The sequence below is a fragment of the Cervus canadensis genome, chromosome 6 (genome assembly GCF_019320065.1).
Source record: "Cervus canadensis isolate Bull #8, Minnesota chromosome 6, ASM1932006v1, whole genome shotgun sequence".
Lineage (NCBI taxonomy): Eukaryota > Metazoa > Chordata > Mammalia > Artiodactyla > Cervidae > Cervus > Cervus canadensis.
In genome coordinates this window covers 4,879,077-4,886,779 of record NC_057391.1, presented here as the reverse complement: position 1 = coordinate 4,886,779, position 7,703 = coordinate 4,879,077, and the positions used below count along the sequence as shown (strand labels likewise).

At 45.2% G+C, this 7,703-nt stretch overlaps 1 long non-coding RNA gene across 1 annotated transcript; it reads right to left on the bottom strand.

Annotated features, from left to right (window-relative positions):
• Positions 1–405: 405 nt before the first annotated feature.
• Positions 406–5,916, bottom strand: LOC122442972. The gene is made up of 3 exons (XR_006269859.1): positions 5,815–5,916; positions 1,635–1,784; positions 406–563 (listed from the first exon to the last, which is right to left on the bottom strand). It is a non-coding gene; the product is annotated as an uncharacterized LOC122442972 (long non-coding RNA).
• Between the last annotated feature and the right edge of the window lie 1,787 nt (positions 5,917–7,703).

Here is a 7,703-nt window from a genome sequence, read left to right as displayed (position 1 = left end):
CAGCAGGCTGGTTGGCCCACAGGCCATGGTTTGCTGATAGAAAGCGGCTAGCCAAGACGGGGCACACACAGACCTGGGTGTGACTTTCATGGGCCCCAGGAGCTTGTGCCTTTGTGGAACTCTTCCACCATAATAAAATTTTGTGAGGCCTGGAAATTTTCTTTTTAATGTGAAATTTTTTCCCCTTGGGACTTCAAAATAAACTCTTTTCATAGGATAGGATACCAAAATTATTGTCTGCCCTAGGCATTGTGCCTATGTGTCTAATGGGTGAGTCAGCAGTTGGCAGCCAGCAGGCACTCAGGAACTGGGACCTCCCCTCCCAGCCTCTTTTCTTTGCTGGGTGGGACTGTATCTTTGTTGTCTAGAAGTGCATAAGAAAACATCAGAGACTGGGTGGCTTAAATCACACAAATTTATTTTCTCCTGGCTCTGGAGGCTAGACATCTGAGATCAAGGAGTCAGCATGGTCAGGTGCTGGTGAGGCCTTTCTTCCTGGCTTGCAGACAGCCGCCGTCTCACTGTGTGCTCACGTGACCTCTTTTTAGTGTGAAGGAGAAGGGCTGGGGAGAGAGAGAAGAAGCTCTCTGATGTCTCTTCTTATAAGGAAACTAACTTTATCAGATCAGGGCCTCACCCTTATTACCTGGCTTAACCTTAATTACTTTCTTAGAGGCTGAATCTCCAAATACACCCACACTCTGGGTTAGAGTTTCAACATAAAAATGGGAGTGGGGACACAAATGTTTAGTCCTTAAGAGCCTGAAATCGGACAAGAAGGGACAGCTTTTATGAGCTCAGGCTTTGCAGTAAGGTCGACTGGGTGTTAGATCTTGGTAGACCCTCCCTGGTGTTTATCAGAGAAATCATTTCACTTCTTCTGCCCCCAAGTTGTTCTTCTACAAAATGGGGATAATTTCTATGTCATTGGGCTGTCAAGGGATATGTAGCAAGCATTCAACAGAGACTCACACATGGTAAGCACACGATCAACGTTAGTGATAGTGAGCCAAGTACTGACCCATTCATCAGGCACAGCCTATGGGGCCCACAGTACTTTCAGTGTCCGACGACAATAGTTTAATTTACTTTAAAATCATAACACACACCCACATACACACACGCACACACACACACATTTCATATTTAAAAAATGACATTCCTAGGGCCCACAGAATTCTACTATGCTAGAAAGTGAAATGAAAGTCACTCAGTCATGTCTGACTCTTTGTGACCCCATGGACTGTAACCCGCCAGGCTCCTCTGTCCATGGGGATTTTCCAGGTCAGAATAGTGGAGTGGCTAGCTGTTCCCTTCCCCAGGGGATCTTCCCAACCCAGGGATCGAGCTCAGGTCTCCTGCATTGCAAGACTATGCGTTACTGTCTGAGCCACCGGGAAGAGACCCATAAAGGCACATGTTCCTAGGGCCCACGAAAGTCACACGCAGTGCCGTGTGCCTCGCCCTGGCTAGGCGCTTTGTATCACAGGGCAGCAAACCATGGTCCACAGGCCAAGTCACCGTCTGCCTGTTTTAGTAAATATGTATCGTCTATGGTTACTTGTGTACTACAGAAGCCGTTGAGAAGCTGTAACACGGACTGTATGGCTCACAGAGCTGAGAAAACTCATTACCTGGCCCTTTGCAGAAAAAAATGGCCACCTCCCACTTTACATCCATCAGTTGAGTTACTACTCCATGGCCTGTGATGGTGGTAATGTTGTTGCCAGTGAAGGTGAAGGGATGCATGTGAAGATGGTGGTGATGATGTTGAAGAGGGTCATCTTATTTAAAAAAAAAAACAACAGAGTGATTGGATGGCCGCAGTGGCTGGGGATTTTCAGCTGAGCATAAATCCTTGCCATCACCAGGGCAAGGAAGACCCACCAAAAGGAGTGGATCCTAGCATCCCTGGGTGGGGGCTCAGACACACTGACTCCCTTTTTCTGGGCTCCCTGCACACAACCTTTCTGTTAAAACTCTTCATCCAGTTGAACTAATACTCGTGGCCCCATTTACACTCTGACACCAATTCTCTGAGATCAGCTGCATATCCTGGAGCTAGTGTCATGCCCACAGATCTAAGATCTCTTCTGTAAGACTGCCTCCACTTGAGACGCCAGCCACCAGTCTCAGGAGCCACCCACACTTTTCACTGGCTGACTATAAATTTCCAGGTTCCCATGGCTCCCAGAGGCTTGCTAATTCTCTAGAATGACTCACAGAATGCACTGAAAGTGCTATACTTATGATTACAGTTTTATTTTAAAGGATACAGATCAGCATCAGCCAAGTGAAGAGACACAAAGGATGAGTCTGAAGAGAAGGATTCGGGGCTTTTTCATCCTCCATGGAATATAGACACATCCCCCTCCCAGCACACCAATGTATTCACCAATCAGGAAGCTCCACCGTGCTGTGGTGTCAGAGTTTCTATTGGGGTTTCATTAGGTAGGCATGACTGAGTAAATCACTGGCCACATAATTGAACTCAGTCTTCAACCCCTCCCCTCCTTTGAAGTCAGACTGGCCCAAAGTTCCAACCCTCTAATGATAGGTTTACCATGATATTGAATGATTTGTCTTGTAAACGAACAGAGATCATTCTGCCGAAGAAGCTGAACGGTTCTATGAAGACCTACAAGACCTTTTAGAACTAACACCTGAGAAAGATGTTCTTTTCATTATAGAGGACTGGAATGCAAAAGTAGGAAGTCAAGAAGTTACCTGGAAGTTTGCCTGGAGTAACAGGCAAATTTGGCCTTGGAGTATAGAATGAAGCAGGGCAAAGGCTAATAGAGTTTTGCCAAGAGAATGCACTGGTCATAGAAAACAGCATCTTCCAACAACACAAGAGAAGACTACACATGGACATTGCCAAATGGCTAACACCAAAATCAGATATATTATTTGCAGCTAAAGATGGAGAAGCTCTAAATAGTCAGCAAAAACAAGACTTGGAGCTGACTGTGGCTCAGATCATGACTCCTTATTGCCAAATTCAGACTTAAATTGAAGTAAGTAGGGAAAACCACTAGACCATTCAAGTATGACCTAAATCAAATCCCTTATGATTTTACAGTGGAAGTGAGAAATAGATTTAAGGGACTAGATCTGATAGGCAGATACCTGATGAACTATGGACAGAGGTTCATGACATTGTACAAGAGAAAGGGAGCAAGAGCATCCCCAAGGAAAAGAAATGCAAAAAGGCAAAATGGCTGTCTGAGGAGGCCTTACAAATAGCTGTGAAAAGAACAGAAGAGAAAAACAAAGGAGAAAAGGAAAGATATACCCATTTGAATGCAGAGTTCCAAAGAATAACAAGAAGAGACAACCCTTCCTCAGTGATCATTGCAAAGAAATAGGGGAAAATAATAGAATGGGAAAAACTAGAGATCTCTTCAAGAAAACTAGAGATACCAAGGAAACATTTCTTGCAAAGATGGGTGCAAGAAAGGACAGAAATGGTAGAGACCTAACAGAAGCAGAAGATATTAAGAAGAGGTGGCAACAATACACAGAACTGTACAAAAAAGATCTTCATGACCCAGATAATCATGATGGTGTGATCACTCACCTAGAGCCAGACATCCTGGAATGTGAAGTCAAGTGGGTCTTAGGAAGCACCACTATGAACAAAGCTAGTGGAGGTGATGGAATTCCAGTTGAGCTATTTCAAATCTTCAAAGATGATGCTGTGAAAGTGCTGTACGCAATATGCCAGCAAATTTGGAAAACTCAGCAGTGGCCACAGGACTGGAAAAGGTCAGTTTTCATTCCAATCCCAAAGAAAGGCAATGCCAAAGAATGCTCAAACTACCTCACAATTGCAGTCATGTCACACGCTCAAATTTCTCCAAGCCAGACTTCAGCAATACGTGAACCGTGAACTTCCAGATGTTCAAGCTAATTTTAGAAAAGGCAGAGGAACCAGAGATCAAATTGCTAACATCTGCTGGATCATCAAAAAAGCAAGAGAGTTCCAGAAAAACATCTATTTCTGCTTTATGGACTATGCCAAAGCCTTTGACTGTGTGGATCACAATAAACTGTGTAAAATTCTTCAAGAGATGGTAATACCAGACCATCTGACCTGCTCCTTGAGAAATCTGTATGCAGGTCAGGAATCAAGAGTTAGAACTGGACATGGAACAACAGACTGGTTCTAAATTGGAAAAGGAGTACGTCAAGGCTGTATATTGTCTCCCTGCTTATTTAACTTATATGCAGAGTACATTATGGGAAATGCCGGACTGGATGAAGCATAAGCTGGAATCGAGATTGCCAGGAGAAACATCAGTAACCTCAGATATGCAGATGACACCACCTTTATAGCGGAAAGTGAAGAACTAAAGAGCCTCTTGATGAAAGTGAAAGAGGAGAGTGAAAAAGTTGGTTTAAAACTCAACATTCAGAAAACTAAGATCATGGCATCCAGTCCCATCACTTCATGGCAAATAGATGGGGAAACAGTGGAGACAGTGTCAGACTTTGTTTTTCTGGGCTCCAAAATCACTGCAGATGGTGACTGCAGTCAGGAAATTAAAAGACGCTTACTCCTTGGAAGGAAAGCTAAGACCAATCTGGACAGCATATTAAAAAGCAGAGCCATTACTTTGCCAACAAAGGTCTGTCTAGTCAAGGCTATGGTTTTTCCAGTAGTCATGTATGGATGTGAGAGTTGGACTATAAAGAAAGCTGAGCACCGAAGAATTGATGCCTTTGAACTGCGGTGTTGGAGAAGACTCTTGAGAGTCCCTTGGACCTCAAGGAGATCCAACCAGTCAATTCTAAAGGAGATCAATCCTGAGTGTTCATTGGAACGACTGATGTTGAAGCTGAAACTCCAGTACTTTGGCTACTTAATGCGAAGAGCTGACTCATTTGAAAAGAACCTGATGCTGGGAAAGATTGAGGGCAGGAAGAGAAGGGGACGACAGAGGATGAGATGGTTGGATGGCATCACAGACTCAACGGACATGAGTTTGGGTAAACACCGGGAGTTGATCATGGACGGGGAGGTCTGGCGTGCTGTGGTCCATGGGGTCGCAAAGAGTTGGACATGACTGAGCGACTGAACTGGACTGAATGATAGGTTTGGTCTTTCTGGTGACCAGTCCCCATCCTGAGGCTATCTAGGATCCCACTGTGATCTCTTCATCAGCACAACAAAGACACGAATATCATTCAGGAAATTTTAAAGGTTTTTAGAGTTCCATGGCAGGATGAAAACCAGATATATTCCTTATTATACCACGCCTCCTTGGGAAGCACCTCCTTCTCTGCCTCTCCAAAGCTTTGATTGAATTCCGAGGTTCTTCGCTTACTGTTCTCAACCGGGGAGGCATCTTGCCCCTGGAAATGACCTCTGCAGGGGCTGAGCTCATCTTTCAACCATACGTGCTCATTCTGCTCACCTCGAGGTAACCACCGGCCCTCCCTAAAACTCCTTCTGACCCAGATCCTGAGCTGCACACCTGAACCCCACTTCCTCAGCTGAGGCTGGGGTTCCTCACTTGCTTATAAACTGAATCTGCTCAGATTCCCTCTCTCACCTGACCACTGCCCAAGAGCTCTCTTGTTTAAAGCTAATTTTTATTGGTGTATAGTTGTTTTACAATGCTGTGCTAGTTTCTACTATACAGCAAAGTGAATCAGCTATACGTGTACATAGAACCCTTCTTTTTTTGGATTTTTTTTTCCCATTTAGGTCACCACAGAGCACGGAGTTGGGTCCCTGAGCTATTAATATATAGTAGGTTCTCTGGCTGTGCTTTCTTAGCTCATCCCAACTTCAGACCCTGAGATTACCTAGCTTTCAAGAGAAGCCTAGAATTCTGGCTTGAAATGAGTCCTAAAAAGACATTAAGTCCAATTGCCAATAGCACATTCCCAGTTTTTTTGTTTCTTAGTTGGATGACCTTGAGCAAGTCACTTCAAGTCCGGAAGGTTACATTTCCTTATCTGGAAAACAGAAGAATAACTCTCCATTAGTCAGGATTTGGCTAGGGTTTGCCACAATAACAAATGCTTCCTCACATAACAAAGGTGCCTTCTCACTCACAGCACAGCTGTACCATGACTTTATCATATAGAGCACATGGTCTCCAGGGCCACCAGGGCAGAGGAAGTAGAGGGGCCGGAGGAGGTACCCTGGCTGTCAGTTGTCCTGGCCCAAAGTGACCCACACCAACTTGGCTCACAAGCTACCGACCCACAGTTGCCATGCGGCTCCCACGCAGCTGCAGGGATTGCTGGAGGATGTCTATGTGCTATCTGGCAGGTGTCCACAACCTTTCCAGAAGCTCTTTGACTCAGTGGGAGGTTGGGGAAATCAAGAAAGCTCATGTATGTGAAAACTCCAGCCACAGAGCAAGTGATCGCTAATCAGTTTCCTGATTCCACAAAGGGCTCTGTTTGGCTTGGTGAACCCTTTGGTCCTGATAAGACAGGTGGGTCCTGTCTGTGCTGTTTCACTGTACAACCTCCTGGCTTACAGGCTGCCAGGATAGGACAGGTCCTAGTGATCTGGCTGCTGGGGCTATTCATTCCGGGCTGAGATAAGCCCTGCAAAGATGACCACCTTACTTCTCCCAACTCCTCACCCACACCCTCACCCTGGGATCAGAGATCCTAATTTCCTCAAATCAATGACAGAGACAGAGCTTATCTCAAATATCACTGATGTTTACCTTGGCAATCAAAGAACGAAAAAAATCTGACTTAGTGCTGTCCCTTTTTAGTTTCTGGCAAAGTTCAGTCTGTGTAGCTGTAACCAAATTGGTTAGTAGAATGGAGTGCATGACATGGAGTCAAGACAGCATTTGCAATGACAAAAAAATAGCAGCAGACATTTACTGAGCATTTATTGTATGCCAGGCTTCTGGCCGAGCGTTTTATGAGAATCATCTCACTGAACTCTCAATATCTCTGTGAGGAGGATCCTATCATCCCCATTTTATGAGTGGAAAGATGGAGGCCTGTCCCTGTGTCACAGCTGGTCTGCAGCAGTGCCAAGATCTGTCGGATTCCACAGCTTAAGAGGTAGACCACTCTGCTCCATGCCTAGGATCAAACAGGCTTTGCTGCTTACCAGTGGTAAGCACATTTACCAAATGCAAAGGGTTTCCAATGCCTGGGGTATATGAGGATTAAATTAATTCATCTTTCAGCAACTGTTTACTAAGTGCATGCCAGGTCTAAGGACCTGGCTAGGTTCTGAGGTTGAGGAGATGGGTCAGGTGTGGCATTCTTAAAGAGCTCATGGTTCAAGATATCGTTAATTCCCAAAGAGCAAGAAAGAGGCCTTGGGAGAATGAGAGGGAGGAACATGAAGGTTGGAGATAGGAAAAGAAAAGATCAAGAAGGGCTGAGCCCCGATGGATGGATAGGCATCAGGAAGCTAAGAAAGAAGGGACCTACAGCAGAAAACGGTGCGTGCAATGGCAGAGAGGCACGAAAGGACATTGTCTGGGAACTGCAAATGGGCTCTTCACTGTTGGAACATAAAATCTAGGATGGGGACCAGGAGGGGATACTGTTAGGAGATGTGACTAGAGAGGTAGCTGGAGCCACCTTCATTCGCCCATTTATTCATGCATTAAGGGCCATCCACTGAGCATCAGAGGATTCCAGGTGCTGTGAGAGACACTGGAGATCCAACAGAGACCTTACGCAGAGCTTGAAGTGTGCGGAAGGGA